Raw genomic sequence first — 23,826 nt, 5'->3', positions numbered from 1 at the left:
GATTTTATTTATTTGCGAGAGAGACAATGAGAGACAGAGAGCATGAGAGGGAGGAGGGTCAGAGGGAGAAGCAGACTCCCTGCCGAGCAGGGAGCCCGATGCGGGACTCGATCCCGGGACTCCAGGATCATGACCTGAGCCGAAGGCAGTCGCTTAACCAACTGAGCCACCCAGGTGCCCGTGAACAGTGTTTTAGAAAGATCGAAGCCATGTGGGTTTGCTAAGAAGAAAGAGGAGTGTTATCCAAAGCAGGCTTGTCAGAGAGAGAGAGAGACAGACAGTGACAGAGAAACCGAGATCCAGAGAGAGAGAAAGAGAAGGCGAGAGAGGGAGAGACAGAGACACAGAGAGGAAGACAGAGAGAGACAGAGACAGGGAGACAGACACAGAGAGAGAGAGGGAGACAGAGACAGAGACAGGAGCAGTTATGACAAGGGGATGAGGAGGTGGAGCAATGACCCCGAGGAGTGACAACCCTGGCGTGTTTCTGCTCCTGGGAGCCCGGACGCACAGCCCTCCGTGGCTTCTGTGACAACTGACCGCTCCGCCCTAGCCCCTCTGCCCCACAGGATCATAGCACACACTCTTTGGATCGGACCGTGAGTCCTTTATCAGCAGGAATCCATTTAATGATAACAGCCCTGTGAAGTGGGAACTCCTGTGAGCCGTGATTTACCGAAGAAACAGAGGCACAGAGAGGTTAAGTAACTTGCCCGGGAACACACAGTCAGGAAGGAGGGAGGCCAAGGGCCGCGGGCGGCGGAGTCTGGGCCCTGACGGCTGGCTGGGTGGCCTGAGGAGGGGGGGCAGGTTTCTCCAGGCCTCCTGCTGCGTGTGGCCGCGGACAGGACGGCTGGCGCCGTGTCCCTCGTCACCCCGGGAGTTAGGGCTGCCCGAGGCCTTTACTATTTCGGATTCTTCTTCTCACCCGGTGCCCTGCAGAGTCAGAGGCCCAGGCGCTGCTGTGGCCTCCTCTGCACAGATGATGACTTGGGGGCTCAGGGAGGGACGGGGAGGGGCTGCGGGCGAGGTCCTCTGGTTCCTCTGGGCCACTCTCCCGGGCCCCCCCCAGCGGTGACCCCGAGCCATTGCTGCTCCCCACAAGGCCCTCTCTCCGAACCAGCTTCCTCTGCCCCGAGGCCCCTCACCCACCCTCCGAAGTTGCTCCGCTTCACCCCGGGCCCTGGCCTCGGAACTTTCAAATCTTGGTGGAAGTGTGACAGCTTCTTTCGTCTCTGGGCCTTCCGTGGCCTGGGACATGCCGAGATAAGGGAGGGGAGCATGAGGAGTTGGTGTTTCATGGGGACAGAATTCCAGTTTGCAGCATAAAAAGTTCTGGGGGCGCCTGGGGGGCTCAGTCGGTTAAGCGTCTGCCTTCGGCTCAGGGCAGAGGTCCTGATCTCACGGTCGTGGGATCGAGCCCCATGTCAGGCTCTCTGCTGGGCGGGGACAGTCTGCTTCTCCCTCTCCTTCTGCCCCTCCCCCTGCTTGTGTGCGCTCGTTCTCAAATAAATAAATAAATAAATGAAATCTTTAAAAAAATGTCTGGAGATGAACCGTGGTACGGTTGCACAACAATATGAATGTATTTTGTACCATTCAACTGGTAAAATTTTTTAAAAGTGGGGTAAAATTTTCCATTATGAATATTTTAGCACGATTTAAAAAATAAACGGAAGAACAACTAACTGAACGAGGTTAAGTTCGCGCTAGATGCGATAGAAGGAAAGATCGGGATGAAGAGAGAATGAGATCTCAAGGTGGGAATGAAGCAGCCAGCCGGCAGCTGGGGTGTCTAAGAGGGCTCTGACCAGGCAGAGATGGGGGACAGGCCATCCAAGCGAAGGACAGTTTGGGCAAGAAGCAGAGGGGAGAAGACTCAGCCTCAGCTCAAGGAACAGCGCGTCACTCGGTGTGACCTCACTCCAACTGCTGGAGGAAGAAAGTCACAGAAGATGGTCAAGACCCGGGGAATTGCGGCTCACAGTTATGGAGCACTTCCTAGAGACGAGGTATGAAGTCACCAAACCTATCAGCACATACCCATCGGCGTGGCTACTATGAATAGAAAGAAAGAAAAAAAGAAAAAAAAAAGTAAAAGAAGGAAGGAAGGAAATAAGTATCAGCAAGAATGTGGAGAACCTGAAATCCTTATACATTGTTGATGGGGAATATAAAATGATGCAGTCACTATTGAAAATAGTATGGCAGTTCCTCAAAAAATTAAAAGTAGAATTACTATATGATCCAGTAATTCCACTTCTTGGTATACATCCAAAAGAACTGGAAGCAGGGTTTTGAAGTGATATTTGTACACTCGTGTTCATCGCAACAGTATGCACATGGCCAAAAGGTGGAAACATCCCAAGTGTCCACTGATGGATGAATGGAAAAACAAAATGGTTATAGCAGCCTGGGGAGGAATTATTGGTTCTCCTGGGATATGTGTGTGTGTAGATATCTACACACACACACATATACATACAATGGACTATTTATTATTCAGCCTTAAAAAGGAAGGAAATTCCGTCATATGCTACAACATGAATGAACCTTGAGAACATGATGTTTAAGGGAAATAAACCAACCACAAAGGGACAAACAATGTAAGATTCCACGTCTGTGAATGAAGCACCCGGATTGGTGAAATCCATAGAAACAGAAAGTCGGATAGTGGTTGCCAGGGGCCGGGGGAGAGGGGTGTCATTGTTCAATGGGCACAGAACTCCAATTTTGGAACATGAAAGGGGTTCTGGAGATGGATGGTGGTGATGTTTGCACAACAGTGCGAATGTACTTCATGCCCCTGAATAGTGCACTTGAAAATGGTTAAGATGGCAAATTTAACTTATGTCTATTTTACAATAAAAAAATCAAACCTCTCAACAACTCTATGATTATTCCCATTTTATAGATGAGGAAACTGAGGCATAAAGAAGTTAGGAGACTTTCTTAAAATCACACAGATGATCAGCTTGCTGCAAATATCCATATGGCCTATCCTGGCTCACTTCAGGGCTCTGCTCAAATGCCCACCCCGCTTCCACACCCTCCCTCAGCACCCTGCATAAAATAGCAGCTGCCCCTGCCCAGCACACGCCCCCATCCTTACTACCCTGCTTTAGTTTTTCTTCTTGGCACTTCGTGTGACTTGGCTTATACTTACTTGATTACTTTCTTTTTTCTTTTAGAGAGAGAGAGAGGGTGGGGCAGAGGGAGAGGGAGAGAGAGAATCCTAGGCAGGCCCCACATCCAGCGAGGAGCCTGACGCAGGGCTCGATCTCACCACCCTGAGATCATGACCTGAGCCAAAATCAAGAGTCGGATGCTCAACTGACTGAGCCATCCAGGCGCCCCTACTGGTTTATTTTTTAATGTCTGTCTCCTGGCTTCTTGATGGCAGGGAATTCGACTTTTTGTTAACTGCAGTACCCGTGTGTCAGGCACATAGCAGGTGCTCAGTAAATACTTGTTGAGTGAATGAATCAAACATGTATTGCGTGCCTTTGATGTGCCAGATGCCAGAAACGTTACTATGTCCGTGAATTCTAGTCCCTGGCTCCAGGGCTCCTGGTCCGGTGGGGAGATGGACAAACAAGCAGATACTTACAGTCCTGTGTGCCCAGCATGGCCTGGGTGGGAGCCTGGAAGGCTTCCTGGAGGGGAGACAGCCCCCTGAGCTTAGTTCTGAAGAATGAGTCGGGGATATCCAGGTGAAGAAGAGTAGGAAGGGTTTTCTAGGCAGAGGAAACAGCATGTACAAAGACCTGGAGGCAGAAAGAGCACTGACCTTTGGGAGAGCCCAGCCAGTTAGTGCACGGGAGTGGGATGATGTTGGAGTCATGAGAGAGGCCCAGGCAGGTCCTCAAGGGCCGTTTTGGCCCGCTAGCGGACCCCCGACGGGTCTGGAGAGCTGTTCTTTGCACGGTCTCATTCCTTCCTTCCTATGTTCCAAGGGGATGCCTTGGTTTATATTAGACCCATTTCCAGCTCGGTGGGGCCTAGGATTCCATCAGCGATGTTGAGAGTCCTATAAATACAAACCTCACCAGGGAAGGGAGGGGACGTTTGTCAAGCTTTGCTCCCTAGTGTCTGAGTCTTGCTTTGCCTTAGCAATGGAATCTGCACAACCACCCTGAGCGGGGAGGAGGAGAGAATGGTTGGCAGGTCCATATGGGAGGCCAGGACACTGGTGCCCAGCTGGGGTTAGGGCATTGCTCAAAATCATACTGGTGCAGTCAGGATTCAAACTCCAATCCACTAATGGCAGAACCCGGGTGTTCCTGCAGCACGGAGGACAGACTTCAGCATTCGGACCCCTCCTGACTCTCCGAGCCCCCTGCCGGATTCGGTGACTTGCAGCGTCTCACCCTGCAGCCATTTTGGAACCTGATCCCAATGTCGGGAGCAGACTATCAACTGATGGCACTTCTTCTTTCCAAAACCTCTCAAAAGATTGTGAACCATGGCTAATGCTCTTCTTGGCTTTCATCAGCTAACAGGGCAGTGAAGAGGACCCCTGGGTTTTTCTGATAAAACCAGGGATCTGGCACCCAGAGGAATGTTTGTTTCTCCTGGGATGATATGTGTGTCTTTTTTGCCTGGGGTTGGCCAGGGCTTGGCCAGGGAAAGGCTGCGTCATGCATGTGGCATCCACAGCGGAGCCATGAGGGTGTGGGTGGAGCAAGGGTGGTGGATGCAAAGGAGACTTTTTAAAAGATTTATTTATTTTAGAGAGAGCGAGAGGGCGGGGGAAGAGGGGCAGAGGGAGAGGGAGAAAGAATCCCAAGCAGATTCCATGCAAAGCCACAGAGCCCAATGCAGGGTTTGATCCCATGACCCTGAGATCATGACCTGAGCTGAAACCAAGAATCAGAGGCTCAACCGACTGAGCCACCCAGTTGCCCCACAAATGAGATTTAGACACTGAAAAGGCCTCTTCTGAAGTGGAGACAGAGGGCAGGGGTTGGGCATATAAAATCAGAAGTGGATGGGATGCCTGAGGGGGTGATGTAAGATCACCTTCCCTGTGACTCATGGACACAAGTGCATTTCTGTGGCTGAAAACTCCCCACCTGCCCTCCAGGGAGGGACGAGGTCGGTGCACTGGGCTCCTGGGTCTGGATGATTTATTTCTCTGCAGGGACTGTTGGTGCCGTGGGGGGGTCAGGTGGGGGGGGCAGGGCGGACCAACAGGTGCACCAGTGGCAGACTGTCTGTCTTCCAGGAACAGTGAAGAAAAGAGCTGTCAGAGCTCTGTGGTTTCTCTGGGGGACGAACTCTTAGTCACAGTCAGCTGGAGGAGGGAAAAGGACATTGGATGACCCAGGGTGATCCAGGACCCACCCTTATGGTAACTGTATCATATGTTCACTTATATCACTAATTAAATAAGAGTATATTGGCTTTGTTTGCAAAGCTGCGAAGGAAAGTGTCCGCTTTTATCAACTGGAAAGTAACTTTTCAATGGCTATTTTATAACTTCTGACTTCACTCCTAATGTTTTCCATGGTGCCCCCTGGCGCCCCCAATTATTGACATGCTCCGTCCCTTCACCCAAGTAGAAACCAGGCTCTAGCTTGAGGACCCCATTTCCCCTGTGACTCTCTGCACCCCACACCCAGAGTGGTTGATACTCTCTATGCTTCCATGGGGGCTTTTAGTCCTGTTGGGGCTCTTCGCCACTCCCAGGGCTCACACTTGCCCTCTCCTTGTCTTGGTCATTTGGTCACCTCTGCATGATCTCCTGGGGGCTGCAGGCACCTGGATCACCATTTTCTTTCCCAAAGCTCAGTGTCCTCTCTTGTTCTCCTAGAGAGCAATCACACTCCTTCTCCTCCCCTCTGAGACTCCCCAAACCTCCTTCCCATCCTCATCCTCAGCTCCCCCATGCAGCTTTCTATTTCATTGAGAAAATATACACAAATGGAAAAGATGCTCTTTTTTTTTTATTATGTTCAGTTAGCTGCTGTATAGCACATCATTAGTTTTTGATGTAGTGTTCAACGATTCATGAGTTACGTATAACACCCAGTGCTCATCACAACACGTGCCCTCCTTAATGCCCATCACCCTGTTACCTGCTCCCCTCTGAAACCCTCAGTTTGTTTCCTGAGGTCCGTGGTCTCTCAGGGTTCGTCTCCCTCTCTGATTCCCCCCCCCTTCAGATTTCCCTCCCTTCCCCTATGGTCCTCTGTGCTATTGCTTATGTTCCATGCATCGACATGGATGGAACTGGGGGGGGCGGTTCTGCTAAGTGAAGTAAGTCAAGCAGGGAAAAGATGCTCTTACCAGCCTCTGTTGGCGCATCTGCCTCCCCTCCCACGGCATGGATGACCCCTCCACGTTCTTTCTGGACCAGTCCTACTAGCCCTCACCCTACATGGGTCTCCTCGTTCCTACACCCTTAGGTTCCCTTCCTCTTCTGATTTCTTCCCATCAGCATACAAGTGTGCTAGACCACCCCCAACTTTAAATAAAAGAGTCTTCAGCTGCTGCCCTCTGTCTCCATCTCCACACACCGCACCCCCCCCCCCGCCCCATGAAACTGGAAGCAACTGTCTGCACTTCTTGTTCTCTCCTCTTTTGAACTTGCCCCAAACTCTCCTTTGTTTCTTCCGCCACTGCCTAGAAAACTAGTCTTGTCAAGCATCCCAGTGATCTCAGCAGGGCCAGATCCAGGGCTCATTTCTCACTTCTGACTGTACCTTCCCTGACCCCCTGCAATCAGCTGCTAAATCTTGCCGATTCTGCCCCTTCGATCTCCCGTCTGCCCCCCTCCTTTATCACCACTGCCCCAGCCTTGGCTCAGCCCCTGGCCCCTGTTCACCTGGCCTGTGGTAATAAACTCCCTCTTTACCTTTCTCCCTGCCAGTGCCCATCCCCTCTCCAGATGCTCTGACCTCCCCAGCAGATGCCAGAAGGACCCAAATCACCTCCAAGTTCCCAAATCCGATGCTTAGGAATTCTTAAACTTCTTTTTTTTTTTGATCACTCTATTGACTACTTTTCCTTGAAATTCTCTCCCACTTTAGATGCATCACTCCCCTACTCAAAATTCTTCAGTAACTCCAGCCCCCATGCGACCCGGCACAATCTCTTTTTCGTGGTATATGGGGTTCATCTCAGTCTGGCTCCTGACTCCTGCTAGGCCTCACCTCTTTATTCGTCTTTCCAGCTCCCATGGTCCCCCCAGTTGTCAATCTCTCACCTGTCCACATCTCCAGCTCACACGGTCTCCTCTGCCCAGTGCCTTCTCCTTCCCCGGCCTCCGTGTCCACACACCCTGCTTTCCATGGGTTTTCCTATTACAGGATTGCTTGCACTTCTCTCTTCCCACCAGACCCTAGCTTCTTTTCTCTGTGTCCCTAGAGCCTGGTATGACTTGGCCAATGGTAGGCGGTCAGTCTGGGTATTGAATGGGTAGATGATGAGATGGCCCATGAAGGAGGTACTCCGCTCCTCCGGAGTATTGTCCCGATGTTTCCACGTGGCACATGGCAGGAGTAATGTGATTCTGAGGAACTTTGTTGAGGATTTTGATTAGACTCCCGCATATCAACAAAGGTGCTATTGGAACTTTTTGTTTGTTCTACTAGAATCCCATCAGCCTTCCCTGAGGGACAGAGCCCAGCCTCCTGTAGGGTGAGGGGAGGTGAGCCTGGATATTCCAATCCAACTGATTAGTGTCCTTGACAATGGACGGCCCAATAGCCAAGGGGAGAGTGGATGAGGGGAGTTCTGTATAGAGTAGGGCGGAGCCCCGGGCTCTGGAAGCTGGAGTTAGGTTGAAGCAAGTCAGTGGAACAAACAGATATCCGTGGATCCACGGATTCTCATGACCTTGTAAACGCATGGATTGATTTAGCATCCCAGACACCCAGTGCCCTGCAACTTTAAACATTTCAGCAGCTGCCCCTGCTGAGTCTGCTGCAGCCTAATTGTTGTCACTCTGGGTTGTAACTTTGTGGACACTTTGTCCTCCACACAGATGGGAGAAGTAGGGGACCTTCAGAGCAGTGCCCAGGCCCTGGTCCATCTCCTAGGACCTCACTGAGTTGATGGTGCTCTATGGATCCCCCAATAAAAGTTTGTTGAGTGGGGACGCCTGGGTGGCTCAGTCGTTAAGCGTCTGCCTTCGGCTCAGGTCATGATCCCAGGGTCCTGGGATCGAGCCCCGCATTGGGCTCCCTGCTCCGCGGGAAGCCTGCTTCTCCCTCTCCCACTCCCCCTGCTTGTGTTCCTTCTCTCGCTGTGTCTCTCTCTGTCAAATAAATAAATAAAATCTTTAAAAAAAAAAAGTTTGTTGAGTGAATGATAAAGCACCGGCCACCTATTATAGATAATTTAATAGGCACTGTGAGGGATATAACAATGACTAGGAAATACTTCCTTCCCTCAAAGGCCCTACAACCTATTGGAAAAATAAATGTGTTGATTTGAGCTTAAGAGCCCTGTGGAAGAAAATTCTCTGCAGTGCGATTCTGAACCCAACCCCGAGCAAAGGTGAGGTCCTCTTTCATGTCATTGTTTCTTCCTCCCTGAGGCAACAAAAGACAGGAGAGAAAGGGACTGAAAGCAGTCTCTCTGGTGGCTTTGTTCCTGCTACAGTTTGGGGACCCTCGTGGGGTGTCCCGGGGGTGATGGGGTGTGTCGAGGGAAAGCGTGAAGCACGCTGCCTTGATAGTCCTTCTTACGCAAGTGATATCTTTTCTTTGTTGACATTTGAAATCAGAGATAAGTAAAAAGGAAAAATGTGCCCCAAATCTTATCATTCAGAAACAAAACAAAACAAAACAAAACTCTGTTTATAGTTTGGAGTAGTTTTAGTCTTTTCCAGAAACAAGACAAAACCTTTATTGCTGTTCTTGTTTTGTGTACAGGGATTTTTGTTGTTATTACAGAAGCCAAGAATGGTCCTAGTAGAAAGGGTGGAAAAGATAAATGAGAAAAGTAGGAAGGATTGCCCTCAGGCTCACCAAGGAGCTCCAGTGTTAGCATTTCCGAGTGTTTCCTTTGTGTCTTCCTTGCTACTTCCCTCCCCACTTTAGTTTCTGACATAAAACAAAACAAGGAAAACGCCAACGTTTTTTCTCTTCATGCTATACCAGATTAGAAAACACAAATAAGCAAATAAATGAATACAAATAAAAAGAAAGAAGGGAAAAATGATCACAATCATCAGGTCTGTTTCCGAGCCCATCTATGTCTCTCTGTCTCGTTCCTTCCCTTCCTTCTCTGGTTCTTTTTCTTTCTTCCTAGTTTTCTTTTTCTTTTTTTTTTTTATTAAAGATTTTATTTATTTGACAGAGAGATAGAGAGAGAGAGCACAACTAGGCAGAGCTGCAGGCGGAGGGAGAGGGAGAAGCAGGTTCCCCACTGAACAGGGAGCCCAATGCGGGGCTCGATCCCAGGACCCTGGGTTCATGACCCGAGCCAAAGGCAGATGCTTAACCGACTGAACCACCCAGGCGCCCCCTTCCTAGTTTTCTTGAACAGAAAGGTGAACCCTTGGGCTCAGTAGAGCATACAGCTAGCTGTCTTGAACTTGCTTTTCACCTGATGCCCACTTTTACCAGTTTGGGGAACAGAGGCTGAGAAAGAATGGAGCCTAGGGGCGCCTGGGTGGCTCAGTCGTTAAGCGTCTGCCTTCGGCTCAGGTCATGATCCCAGGGTCCTGGGATCGAGCCCCGCATCAGGTTCCCTGCTCAGCTGGGAGTCTGCTTCTCCTTCTCCCTCTCCCCCTGCTTGTGTTCCCTCTTTCGCTGTGTCTCTCTCTGTCAAATAAATAAATAAAAATTAAAAAAAAAAAAGAATGGAGCCTACATGAGTCTCCTCACTGACTATAGAAATAAGAATCGATTTTGGAGGGACCATTTGTGCTTCTTAAAAAAAAAAAAATCCAGAGAGGAGGGCATGAGTTCAGCAATGAAGGGTAAGCTGAACTTGCCCCAGGGAACTTTGTGGTTTCCTGATGCATGAAAAGGAGAAGGGACACTTCTTTTCATTGATTTAAACAAAAACACTAACTCTTCAAAATCTTTTGACAACCCTGGCTCATCCATCTGGGAAGACCTAGAAATGGGAGAAGACGATATGGGGGGAAATCCCCCCATGCGTCTGTGGGGGCGCTGGGCTGATTGAACTGAAGGTCTCTTGGTCATTCCACCTGACCTGTGACCAGCAGGAGTCCCAGGAGAGGCACGTTGGGGCCCTGCAGTCACTGGCCTGTGTTGACAGTCCCTCTGGCCCACCTGCACCCCCTCATCCCATCCAGCAGGCTCCTGTTAGGATGTGCGGTGTGGTCTGTAGACCCCGTGCTGGGCAAGTAGCACATGGTTTCTGTGCTCATCCCTGAAAACATGGCTTGTTCGCGGTCTTCCCTCCACCCTGCCTCCCACCGCTTTTGCTCCGGGCCAGCTATTACTAATTTTATTTGAAAAAATGAACCACTATTCCTTTTGGAAGTTTTAAATCTTTTTTTTTTTTTTAAAGATTTTATTTATTTATTCATGAGAGACAGAGAGAGAGAGGCAGAGGGAGAAGCAGGCTCCCAAGGAGCAGGAAGCCCGATGCGGGACTCGATCCCAGGACCCTGAGATCATGACCTGAGCCGAAGGCAGACACTTTAACCATCTGATCCACCCAGGCGCCCAGCTTTAAATCTTTTAATGAAAGTACAACAACACTTTTCACAGCCGTATGAAGTACATAGCTTATGAGGCCAAAGAGGGCTGCCATATTTCCCTCCCGTAGTCAACAGAGGGGATTGAACCGAGGGAATGGCTTTGTGGGATGGAAGAACTAAGAAACCAGACAGGATGGGGAGGCCCCGAACAGGGGTTAGCAATAGCAGGATGCTCCTGGCATCCCCAGTCTGAAGAGAGGACTGGGAGACCTGGGAGATGGTGTAACTGGAGCCCGGGGGCGGGGTCATGCCAGTTTCAGCCAGAAGTTGCTGGATTTAAGGCAGAGATGTGGCCACTGCTGAGGATGTTGCCCCAGGGAGCAGAGAGGCCGAGGGGAGAAAGGGCTTCCTCTTCAATGGCTTCGCTCCTCAGTCTCTTGCCAGTGTCTTCCACTGACTAACCCAATCTTTCTCAACCTTTTTTCTATTTTCGTCTCCCCAAGGGGACATTTTTTGCCTAATTGCATCTCCCGCCTACAGTTTTCATACTCCGGATAGACTATGTATTGATTTATGTATGGTGTATATAGTTGTGCTTTATACTAAAAAGAATATGATTTTTTTCACGCCACCTAAGAACCAACTTTTGCCCATGTGGGGGTGATCTGGCCCCCATTGAGCATGGATGGCAGAAAGCAGCCAGCTTAGCCCCGTTGTGGAGAAGAGGAGAGCCCGAGGAGGACGAGGAAGGGACTGCATCATGCATGTCGGAAACTGTCTGTCATCTATCCTCACACATTTTTGATGGTTTGACTGGATGTAGGATCTAGAATAAAAGTCATTCCCCGTCAGAAATTTGAAGGCTTTGCTCATTATCTTCTAGCTTCCAGTTTGAAGTCCCATGCGTTTCTGATTCCCAGCTGGGATGCTTTTAGGATTTTCTTTTTAACCCTTTTGTTCTGAAATTTCATGACGATGGGCCTTTATGTGGCACTTCTTCTTATTATTTATTTTTGTATTGAAATGTCCTGGACATATTGCATTGTGTAACCTTAAGGTGTACGACCTGTTGATTTGGTACATTTATACATCACAATATGATTTCCACTGTGCTGTCAGCTCACACCCCTGTCCCTTTTCGGTGGGGCAGTTTGTTAATTCACGGTGTTAGGTACTGGGTAAGCCCTTTAAATCTGGAAAATGTTGTTCTTCAATTTGGGGAGCGTACTCTTCTTTCTTTGATAAGTTTCTCCTTTCTATTTTCTCTGTATTTTCTTCTTCTATTGAACATATATGCATATATAATCAATTACTATAACTTTTATTTCCAAATGCCTTTTCTGTTTTTGGAGTATCTCTTTTTCAAGCACTCTGTTCTTGTTCCATGGGGCAATTTGTTCTCTTTTGTCTTTGAGATTTTGTGGGCTTTCCAAAGTTTTCTTCTGTTCCCTGAGTTGCCTCTACTCCCAGTGAGTTTCTTCTTTTTTTTTTTTAAAGATTTTATTTATTAATTTGAGAGAGAGAATGAGAGACAGAGAGCATGAGAGGGAGGAGGGTCAGAGGGAGAAGCAGACTCCCTGCCGAGCAGGGAGCCCCACGCGGGACTCGATCCCGGGACTCCAGGATCATGACCTGAGCCGAAGGCAGTCGCTTAACCAACAGGCGCCCCCAGTGAGTTTCTTCTTGATGTTGGTGTTGCCTCTGACTTTCTTGTGGGAGGCCTTCCTCGGATGTCCGGTACACCTTGAGTGCCTGTCCATCTTTAAGAACAAGGCTCTAACAAACCAAAGGGAGGACCGGGTTGACCAGTGGGAATCATGATGGGACCGCTGGGCAGGGGCCAAGGTTTTTCCTTGTCAAACCTCCAAATGCAGCACCTGTGGGTCTTTTCTCCTAGGCTGGTTTCTGAGCTTGACCCCTCCAGTAAAGTACCCCCCCAGACTTTAGCCTGGGGCATGCAAGCCTGGCTGCCAGTGTTCTGGAAGCTGAGGGTACGTGGGAATGTGGGAGCATGAAAGGGGATGGTCTCACTTTTCAATAAGTAGAGCTCCTCTTACCACTTCTGTTTTTCACACCTGTGCATGGCTTTTCAACTCTGCCTGCTGTGCTCCAGGCCATTTTCCGGCTTGACTTTGTGTCTTAATCGCTCTATCTTTATTCTTTCCCCCCTAGAGTTCACATGCAAACAGGCAATTAGGATTCTGTGACATGAGTGCAGTGATAAGCACAGGTGGTATGGGGAGCTCCAACGGTCAATGCCAAAACTGGCCAGGCTTATGCAACCAGGTCAGGGAGGGCTTCCTGGAAGAGGTGGCATCATGGCCCTGCAGGAAGGTTTGCAAAGAGGTAATTTAGGTTTTCTAGAGAGATTTAGTTCCAAGGCCAGGGGGAGAGGGGAGTCAGCTTAGCCTCTAGGTTTACTGTGGGGACCCTGAGCCTCTAAAGCTCTCCTGTTTCTTCTCCATTTTCCCTTCTTCTTCTGGCCAAGCTTTAGAGCTCCTCTGAGGGCCTGGCCAGAGAAGTCCAGAGGGCCATGTGGATCAATGGATTCCCCCAATAGAACCACGATACCTTTACTGGTATCCATCAAAATAACTCCCCAATGTCCCCAAATGTCTCAGCCCTATATCCGTGCCCCAAGTCTCTGGGGGGAAGGAGTGGGTAGAGTGGGATAAAACCAGGCCCTAGGAGCATTGTTCTGAATGTTCCAGAAAAGGTGGGTTGCAGAATGATGGATGTCATTATCACTACTTGCCCTAGAGTTGGCCACGGTGTCCCCAAAGGCTCTGGTCATCGTTTTCCAACAGGTAACAGCCTTGACTATGTTATGTGCATTGTGCCGGCTGGCTGGGTCACTCATGTAGGTCTTCACTGTGACCCAGTTTGGGGCTCTTTAAAGGGCATCCAACAACGATTCAAGCATTACTTGTGACAGTGACTTTTTCTGACTTGCTTTCAGGTGGGATCATCCTTAGCCATGTGCCTCGGGAAATGCATGGTAGGAACACAGGAGTCTGGACAGCATAGACTAGAAAAGGAACAGGATGTCACCATGGATGGCTTTGCAGACCCTGAGATTTGGGGCCTGCTCTTGATCTGGCTCAAAACGGAATTAAATTGGTGCTTGGGCCTGGAAGGGAGGTAGGATGAGGGCTACAGGCTTAAACTGCATTGTCTGTCATAAACTCAGAGGGACTAGGAAAGGGCTCTTACTCCCAATTTCCAGGCGATGATACCGCTAGAATCAGCAGGATTTGTCCAAGGTCACAGCACAAGTTTGAAAGTCATGGTTGAAAGTCATGGTCTTCTGACCTCCAGTCCCTTCGTCCAGCCAAATTTAAATATCTTCTCTCATAATCATCATTAACATCATCAAAGAGATAACACAATGATACCATAACAAAACTGTTTACTCAGTTCCTGCTCAGCACTGTGGGGTATTTTATATACACGGCCTTGAGAAGCGTTTTGCTGAATATCATCAGGACAGATAGCAGGGGCTCCTGTCTATATCTTATGGGCCAATTTTTCAGACATTGCCCTTTTTTGAATCCGTGATGGAGAAAGTGGGTCGGAAATACCCATTCAGCACATATTTATCAAGTTTCCACTACAGTTCAAGGCCCTCAAGAAGGTCACGGTCTAGTGAGACTGGAGAGCCAGGGGGCAGGTGGTTACCACACAGCCGACCAAGCACAAGACAGAGCTGATCCCAGGTGGGTCATGTGGGAGCATAGCAGAGGGACATCTAGACTGGGAGAAGTGGCCAAGAGATGTACCTGAACTTAGCCTTGAGGGATGAAGTTCACCAGATGAAGGGAGATAGGCAGTTAGGGAAGCCGTGATGGTCAGGGGATCCATAAGGACATTCCAGGACAGGAACTGGCACCTGTAAAAACATGGCGACCTGCGGCATTTTTGCACCCCAGTCCAACAACACCTGCTACATCAAGACTGGGGATAAATATTTGTTGAATGAATGAGTGATCAGATACAGATTTGATTTGATTTGAGGACTGATCCCCCAGGCAAGGTCTTCCCTGCTCCTTGAGTTGTTCTGCATTGGATGTGGTTGGAGTGGGCTGTGTGTACACTCCGTCGATCCAGGGAGACACTGAGTTGCTTGGTCCCAGTTGAATCTGGGACAGGAAGGGCTTGGCCGGACTTTTTTAGCTGAACATTAATGTTAATTGGCATCTGAGTGTTGGAGGAAAAATTCCTGCAAAAGCAGTGCCAGGTGTTTCATGAAGCCTGGGGAAGGTTTGGGTATTGCAGGCTATTGCCTTTGCCTGGTTTCAGCCCCAGGAGGGGACGTGATTGTGGGTCACAAGTAACCCCTAACAGCTCGGCTTCCCCTTCACCTCATGTAGGGGCTGGCTTGCCTGCTTCCTCTCTCTCTGCCTCCCTCCCATGCTCAACTCACTTGGTCAGCACAGCTTCCCCATGCAGTAGGTGCAGTAGACAAAGAAACTTGGTCTTGAAGAGCCAACGAGACCACACAAGGCCACTCAGCTGGGGAATGGCACAGCTGGCCTTCGAGCCGTGACCTTCTCCTTTCCTGAGCATGTTCTAGCAGCCACCCCCTGCCTCTTCTTTTCACACACCAGCGGAGGCCCTGCTGGATGCTGGGATAGCCTCTCTCTCAGTCAGTGATGGTTTCATTTACTTATCTGCTTGCTTGCTTCTGGTCTTTTATCCTTCTGCACTATAATGCTCCTGAGAGCTGGGACCTCTTTGCCTGGTTCAGTGGTGTGTCCCCAGGGTCTCGAATGGTTCCAGGCACACAGGACTCCTCCAGTAAATCTTGAAGGTGGGGGGATTTCGACCTTTTTTATTTTCTTGCTGTATCTTTTATGCCTGGAATGGTGGACATCATAAATATTTGTTGAGTGAATAAGGAACAAATGCTGGAGTTCAGGGGATACAAAGAGGAACCAGCTTAGTCTTCTCTGCAGGAAACTCACGATTGAGTGAGGGAGACAGGCATTAGCTATTCTTGTTGGCTGACCATTGGCCACATGCTGTCAGTGCTGAGATGTTTAGAGGTGTTTTTCCAGGGGCTCGGGATGAGACAGGAAACAAGGCAGACAAAATTCCTTGCCCACCAGGAGCTGATGTTCTCGTGGAGTCATGTGATTTTTGTTGTGCTATTCAATGACTTGGGTCATGGCTTGTGAAGGGACCAGCACCCCTTCCCCCTTCAAGAGCAGGGCCATGGGTCCGTCAATGAACAGAGATTTGCTGAGCCCCCCTGGAGACAGCCTTTGCCGGATGCCCATTGCACGCAGACGGAAGGCCAGGGCCTTGAGGTCAAGAAGTCGGGTGCAGCTGGGGAGACAAGAGACCCACAAACACTGGAAGACGCCTGGGTGCTCACTGGGCCTGAGGAGCAGAGCGGATGGAAAGTTCCTGCAGTTAGAGCGTGCTGGTCAGAGGCGGGAGAGCGCTGGCCGCAGCATGTGGGTTTGGAATCAGGCGCCAGGATCCAAGGCCCCTTATTAGCTTTGTGACCTTGGGTGCTTGACTCCACCCCTCTGAGCCTTAGCTTCTCTAACTAAAAAAATGGGGGCAACAATACCTCTTGGGTTGTGAGATAGGTTCAGGACAACACACGTGTCCAGCCCTTAGCACCCAGGGGGGCACATGGGAGTCGCTCAGTGAGCCGTGGCTGGGGCTCAGAAGTCAGGGGTCATGGTGGGCTGGCTGGGGGGCATCTTCACGGCTGGCTGGGAAGCCTGGCGGAGGCGAGGCAGGTTCTCTGCGAGGGAGGGTCTGGAGGGCCAGTGCACGCAGGGCTGGCGATCAGACTCAGCCCCCAGCAGCCACCAGAAAATCCCAATTAATTAAACATTTAACGACCCATTACAGTTGGCACCCAGAGTTTTATTTTTTTATTTATTTTATTTTATTTATTTATTTTTTAAAGATTTTATTTATTTATTTGATAGAGAGAGAGAGAGCGAGAGCAGGAACACAAGCAGGGGGAGCGGGAGAGGGAGAAGCAGGCTTCCCGCCAAGCAGGGAGCCCGATGTGGGGCTCGATCCCAGGACCCTGGGATCATGACCTGAGCCGAAGGCAGACGCTTAACAGCTGAGCCACCCAGGCGCCTGGCACCCAGAGTTTTATAATAAGGCCTATTGCGGCAATAGCTTCAGGGTCGTTAGGGTTCGCACATGGGGAGACTTTGACCAGAGGCTGTTTCATGCTTTAGGTCGGTGGGTGAAAGTCTACGTGCCCTTGGGAAACCCACTCGCTGTAGGATTGCCACGATGGGCTCAGCACCGACCTGGCCCTTCGGACCCCCGCCCTCAAAGCTTGCTTCCTGGAGGAAGAGACAGATAATAGATAAACCACCCTGCAGATGGTGAAAAGCGCTCTGAAGGAAAGCTACATAGTGGAGGAGGAGAGAAATGAAAAGCAGAGGGTATGCTGCTAGGGTGGTCAGGAAGGGCTTCTGAGCAGAGACCTGGATCCAGCCAGGGAGGGAGCCAGGCGGGGGGCGGATCGGGGCATGTGTATGACAATTGTCCAGCAGTTGCCAGCACCCTGGGACTCCGGTGTCAGTGGAATGGACGGCCTCCAAGCATGTGAACGCCTCTGAGTATTCAAGGGGTGAGCTCTTGTATCGGACAAGGAGGAAGACGGATGGTGTAAAATGTAAAATAGCCATGTGGGTATCAGGGGAAGCTCAGTCCTGCGCAGACAGGACAGGAAGTACCAAAGCCGAGAGATGGGAACGTGCTGGATCTGCTCAAGGAGCAGAGAAGGCGGCAGCGCGTCGGGATGGCTGAGAGAGGGGCCTGCGTGGCAGGGGTGAGGCTCAGATCGCATAATACCTTTTAGACCAGGGGAAGGATGCCAGGTTTGTTCTCAGCAAGATGAGAGCCACGGCGGGTTGTAGGTCGCGAAAGGCTCATTCCACCTGTTGCTTGGAGAGTCGGCAGGAGGCAGGGAGGCCAGTTAGAAATCGTTGCAGGAGTCCCCGTGGGGCTCATGGTGGCGGGGACCGGGTGGAGCAGGTGACAAGTGGGAGGTGAGCTCAGGCACACCCCTCCAGAGGGCGCGGGTGGATGGATGGTTCTGGGTAGGGCTGGTTGGGGATGGTGTCCTTTGTTGGTGAGGAGGTTCGCTGTCACCGAACACTGGGGTTGTATACACGCACAGCCCCATCTTGGATGCTTTGCCCCTGTTGTCTGAGTCTCTTGCTCTTCGATGACTCTGACCTGCTTGGAGGTTCCCCGCCTCTTGAGCCTCCTCCAAAGAAATGACTGGATTCATTGGCTCCCACTGCTAGAGCAAGTGCCCCACGGCCTGGGTGACTCAAGCAACAGAAATGTTCCAGAGACCGGAAGTCTGAGATCAAGGTGTTAACATGATGTGTTCCTTGGGACAGCCAGACCTCTCTCCTTGGCTCGTAGATGGGTGTCTTCTCCCTAGGCCTTCACACCATCTTCCTCCTGTGCGTGTCTGTGTCCAAATCTCCTCTTCTTATAAAGACACCAGTCACATTGGGTTAGGCACACGCTAATAACTTCATTTTAATTTAGTTACCTCTTTAAAGACCGTAGGGCTTTAAAAAATGGGTACAGATATCTCCAGATATGGCTACATTCTGGGGCACTGGGGGTTAGGACTTTGACAAAGGAATTTTGGGTGGGACACAAGACAACCCATAGCAGTGACCCGTGTTCCCTGGGATGCGGTTTTGTGCTGGTTTGTTTTAGTTTACCTCTATCTCCAAGAGGCTGGGAGAACATTGCCCCACTTCGGGCTCCTTTCCTGTTGGCTTGCTCCTTCAGTTGCCTGGAACTCCATTTCCACCTCTTTCCCTGCCTGAGCTTGCAAACTGCCCCCAGAACCAGCCCAGGGTTGCTGGAAGCCAGATAATTGTTTCTGTAGTCGGCCTGCCGCCTTCTCATTCACCAGCAGGCAGCCCCAGCCCCAGCAGTGGGGGGCACTTTTATAGGCAGGGGTGGCCCAGTAGGGCCCAGGGGGCTTTGTCCTCAGTTTTGCAAGGTGTCAAGCCGGATCTCATGGCAAGGCTGGGCTCTGGGGAGTATGGGAAGCCTGGTGTGCTCTGGTGTTTCCCTGTTTGACCATCTCAGGACCAACATTATCCTAAATTTCTTGTGCTGTTGATTTTGGCTTTGGATGAGCAAACGTTCTATTGTGATAAGGCCAAGAGTGTAAAGTGAATCACACAGTATCTGGTGAGTAATAGACCCAGGTACACAGAACTCTCATTATTTCACTCTGTCTTTATCAATTTTTCTCTTCTTCTTTTTTTTTTTTCTGTTTTGAGATTTATTTTATTTTAGAAAGAACGAGAGAGCAAGCATGGGGAGGGGCAGAAGGAGGGAATCCTGAAGCAGACTCCCTGCTGAACGTGGAGCCTGGCATGGGGCTCGATCCCAGGATCCTGAGATGATGACATGAGTCAGACACTCAACCGACTGAGCCACCCAGGCACCGCTACCTTTTTGTTTTTAGAAAGGGACCTGGAAAGGGTCACGTCCTCTGAGGCTACCCAGTATGCTCACACCATTGAGTTCCAGGCCACTAGCATTTACAGATTAATCACTATTTGTACCCATCACCTGATCTATCCCCATCTGTATGACATGGACATTTTCACCCTCATCTGATAGGTGAAAAAATCTGAGACTCAGAAAGGTGAACTGACCTGCTCAAGCCACACAGTTAAGGGGAAGAGGAGGGAACGGAGCACTCTGATGTCTCTTCTTATGAGGGCACTAATCCTATCAGATCAGGGTCTCACCCTTATAACCTCATTTAGCCTTAATTCCTTCCCTACTCCAAATATAGCCACACTGGGGGTTAGAGCTTCAACACAGGAATTGTAGGGAGACACAATTCAGTCCAGAGCAGGTATTTGACATCAACTCAAGCATTTGCCACATTGTTGAAGTCAAGACTGCAAGTATGCATTCTGAATCAGGCAGAATTTAAGATATTTCAGACACAATCATGGGGAACTCTAATTTCTCATTTAGCAAACTATGTCCTGGGTGCTGGGATAAACAAGATATTCCGTTATATGACTAGGAGGCACTTCCTCTTAAAGTCTTTGGGGTTAAAAAGAAAGCGCCTCTTCAAAGAGGGCGCTCAGGGCTGGAAGGGTTTGGAGCTGGACTCGCCCTGAGCTGCTGTCGAATTCGGGGCAGGCTGCCTCTCATCTCTGCACCTCCATTTTCTCTGTAAAATAGAAATAGAACAGCGCTCCTCAAATTGTTATGGAATTAAATGAGCTCTGTGGCTGTAATTATTATCAATAACAACAAAAACCATGCCTGGAGAAAGTGTTGCCAAACGCCCGGCGAAAGGTCTAGAAAGGGCTACTAAGCAGGTGATTTGTGGTGCTGGCCGAGGAAAATGGAGATTACCTGAAAGGCAATGCTGCCTGATTTAGGAGCAATAGCTACCTGGCTTTGGCTGAGCAAGGAGGGCAGCAATACCCCCACTTAACAAACATTTGGAATTTATATGCGCGGAATAGCGGGATTTAGAGGAATTTACACCCATTTAAACAATTAATGAATAATCTTTCACTATAATGAGGGGAAAAAAAGATAACCTTGCCTGAGAATCTATGCCCTGAGGCTCACGGCTTTGTTCACCTAACTTGCCGGAAGCCCACACTTGACCTTGGAGGGACCGTACATCAGCTCTGGGGTCGAAGTGCCTGGTTTAACAATCTACGAGGCAAGAAGTCTTGGGTTGCAGGGCCCCTGTAGGAGAGCTTTTGTGCATTTTCTCACAAGTTAAGAATGAGGTGGATGACTCATTAATGGCCTGATTAAGGAATCATTCTAGGAAAAACAAAGGGAATGAGAGAAACAGATGAAACATTTTCTTAGCCTACTTAAAGAGCCAGAGAGAATAGCCTGTAAGCTATATTTCTTTACTAGGAGAAAAAATGGTACTGAATTTGGCTCAGAATGTCCTTGTGTTGGGATAAAATAATAGTTTTTCTACTTAATGTCTATTTGACCTCTTCCCTCTATCCGACCTTTTTACTTCAAATGTGTGAGGGTGTGTTCTGTGCCAGTCTTAGCCGATCAATAACAGGTGTTTTTTTGGACCAGTCCTTTAAGATCTCTTTATGATCGCAAGATGCCCTGTAGCAAAAACCATCAGGAAACTTAAAAAAAAAAAAAAAAAAAAAAAGGTTTGTTGCTTATAGGACCTGGAAATTACACAGCATACCTGGGGCCATATAGCGAGGTCTCCGGGTGGTGTGTGTGTGTGTGTGTGTGTGTGTGTGTGTGTGTGTGTGTGTGTGAGAGAGAGAGAAAGAGAGAGAGAGACAGAGTGAGCGTAGTGGGGTGTGAGGGATGGTGGTTAGGGTTAAGGTTGGGGAGTTCTGCTTTTGTTGGGGCTGAGCGTGGGGACCTAGGGTTTCTCAGGCTCACTCCTTATTGCTGAATTTAAAATGTAAGAACAAGGGCGCCAGGGTGGCTCAGTTGGTTAAGTGTCTGCCTTCGGCTCAGGTCCTGATCCCAGGGTCCTAGGATTGAGTCCCGCATTGGGCTCCTTGCTCAGCAGGGAGCCTGTTTCTCCCTCTGCCTGCCGCTCCCCCAGCTTGTGCTCTCTCTCTCTTGCCAGATATATAAATAAAATCTGAAAAAAACAAAAACAAAAACAAAAACAAAACCATAAAGAGCAGGAGTTTAAAGTGTGGGAAGAGCAAAATCAAGTGGCCCAAATAGTCTGTTATCAAAATCAACCAAGATCTCTAAAACAAAGGAGCCTCAGAGTGGGGAGGTGGCCTGGCTCTTTATCTTGTCCTGTGGCCGACCGTCTCTGAAGTGGGTGCCTCTCTGAAGTGGGTGCCTTGGCAATCAAAGCTTAAATCAGGCACTTGCATTACAAAAAACCAGAAAACCCAACCGCTGGGGCTTGGGCTTGCTTGCACTACAAGGTATTAAGCAAGGGACACTGGAAAAGGCTGGCTGGGACCAAGCCATGGAAGACCTTGCCTGAGAAGTTTGAGCTCCTCTCTAATTCTGTACACAGTGGAAACGCATGGAATTTTTCCGAGTAGGAGGCAGCGTACTATTGGCCGAGGAAGGCATTTGGGATCTCATCTGACACCAGGCTTCGATGGAGAAGCTTTCACTGGCTGTTGTAGTCCCATGAGCTGGAGTACTTTGTCAACCACAAGACTGGTTTTGTGGCTCTCCCCCAGCAGAGTCCCCTTTTGGGAAGATTAGTCAGGCCAAGGCATACAGGCTGAGTTGGAGTGAGGACCCAGGGGGGCTGGGGCCATTGCTGGCAGGCCGTTGGTGTGAGCAGGGACCAGGGCGGCTGAGGAGGGCAGGGGTACAGGCAGAAGGAGGGGTGGATTGGAATGACGTCACAATCGAGGCAGTGTCCATGCGACAGAGCATCACTTGGAATGGAGAGAAGACAGCCAACCACTGCACGGTTCGGGGTGGGTGACGGGGAATTATACAGTCCGACACCAGATGCCTGGGACAAAGGGAGCCTTAGGTCTGGGGGAGAGGAGGATGTGTTCGTTGTGGGCCATGTTGAGTTGAAGGTGCCTGGATACACCAGCAGGGAGACGTACCAAGGGAAGGCAGGGGGAGCCATTAACGCAGGGCAGGAGGTGGTCCAGACTCCAGAGACAAGAGGTGAAGGACTGACTACAATCCCTGAAAAGGGAAAAGCAGATGCAAACCCCGAGAGCCAGACCTTTGCGTGCAGAGTTTGAGCGTGACCTTGAATTCATTTCCCTTGGGCATGCTGCCTGACCTCTGGTGCCTCAGCTCTCTCCTCAATGAAATTGGGGCTAAAAACCAATCCCCTTTGTTGGGTTGTTACGGAGAGTAAATAATGCACTAAATGTTAAACTCTTAGACTCGTACCTGGCACACAGCAAGCACTCAATAAATAGGTAATCTTAGAATTGGAAGGTGAATCATAGAGGTTTGTCTATGGAGACTCCTCAGAGGAGCTTCCCTCTATTTATTTCTTTGGCTTGCTGTGGCTCAACCTACAGTTTCCACCCCAAAACCAAACGTGGACTTCTGCAGTATCCTGGGAGATAAATTAGCATTTGAATGCACAAAGGCTGTTCTAGGAAGCCACGGTCATTCATTGACTTCAGATCTCTGGCATTAATAACAGGTTTCAGTACCTGAAAGTGTTGCCCAAATCCAAGAGTCCCTGCTTCGCAATGCAAGATCTGTGAAAACCAAGCATGCGGATGGACATGCAACTGCCTCAGACATGTTCACGTACCTGTGACTCATGGCTTTAATCAAGATCGATTACTTCACTTGTAAAGACATACAACCCATTGATTTTGACTGTGGTCAGAGAAACCAGTCATGATGAATGAATCTGGCCATAGCTCTTCTTCCTAATGATGTCACAGGTAAGAGCTCTGATCTTTCTCAACTGGAAATGGGTGCTTGTACATATTAAAATGCTGGCATTTGGGGCGCCTGGGGGGCTCAGGCATTAAGCGTCTGCCTTCGGCTCAGGTCATGATCCCAGGGTCCTGGGTTCGAGCCCCGAGTCGAGCTCCCTGCTTGGCAGGAAGCCTGCTTCTCCCTCTCCCACTCCCCCTGCTTGTGTTCCTGCTCTCGCTGTGTCTCTCTCTGTCAAATAAATAATATAAATTTTAAAAAATAAAATAAAATAAAATGCTGACCATCACAGGACACCAGTAGTCCCCGGGCCTCTGGCAGGATGCCATCTTTGCTTATTGCTTTAATAATTGAATGTAACTGAAAGGTCTTTTCATACCTACTAAATATTTACAAAGATTGGCTGTAAGTTAATGAAACATTTTGTTTGTTTGTTTTAATAAACAAATAATCCAGAGGCAGGCATTCAACTGACTGAGCCATTTGGAAGGGCCACTTTGACATCCCTGGGGATACTCCAAACACTGTGGAGCATCTTTTTGGGGATTGCCTTCCTAGTTCTTGGTACCTTCTTTCAGATATCCTTATTGGTGAAAAATTTTTTCCTTTAAAGGGAAAAGGTTTTGAAAAGACATGAAGGTCGTTGTGATTTCATTGAAGTCATGCCATTTTTGTTCAAAGACAAGGTGTCACGAAAGTAACAAGGCTATTTTTCTTGCCTGGATCCTCTACTGGTTCAGAAGGCAATCTTTAGGGCGCCTGGGTGGCTCAGTTGGTTAAGCGACTGCCTTCGGCTCAGG

Source organism: Mirounga leonina, unplaced genomic scaffold, assembly GCF_011800145.1.
Source record: "Mirounga leonina isolate KUSES-001 unplaced genomic scaffold, KU_Mleo_1.0 Mir_129, whole genome shotgun sequence".
In the NCBI taxonomy this organism is placed as follows: domain Eukaryota; kingdom Metazoa; phylum Chordata; class Mammalia; order Carnivora; family Phocidae; genus Mirounga; species Mirounga leonina.
The sequence above is the reverse complement of the archived record's forward strand: the minus strand, read 5'-3'. Positions refer to the sequence as shown.